Raw genomic sequence first — 281 nt, 5'->3', positions numbered from 1 at the left:
TTTTAATGAGGGAATACTTCATGGCTTCCAAGCTTGATTTGTTCCACATGGTCAAGCTTGAGGGGGAGTGTTGCCATGAAGCAGAATTAAGCAGCTATACTTGAGAATTAAGCTGTCATACTTGAAAATACTTATAAGATTTTATAAGGTCTTATAAAGGTTTTATAAGGTTTTATAAAGGTTTTATAAGGCTTTATAAGAAGCACCAGACTTGAGTTTAGAAGCAGAAGACCAGACTTGAGAAGCAAAGAAGAAGAAGAAAAGAGAAAGAGACCGTTGAA

Source organism: Brassica oleracea, chromosome C1 (assembly GCF_000695525.1).
Source record: "Brassica oleracea var. oleracea cultivar TO1000 chromosome C1, BOL, whole genome shotgun sequence".
NCBI lineage: Eukaryota > Viridiplantae > Streptophyta > Magnoliopsida > Brassicales > Brassicaceae > Brassica > Brassica oleracea.
This window is presented reverse-complemented; position numbering follows the sequence as displayed.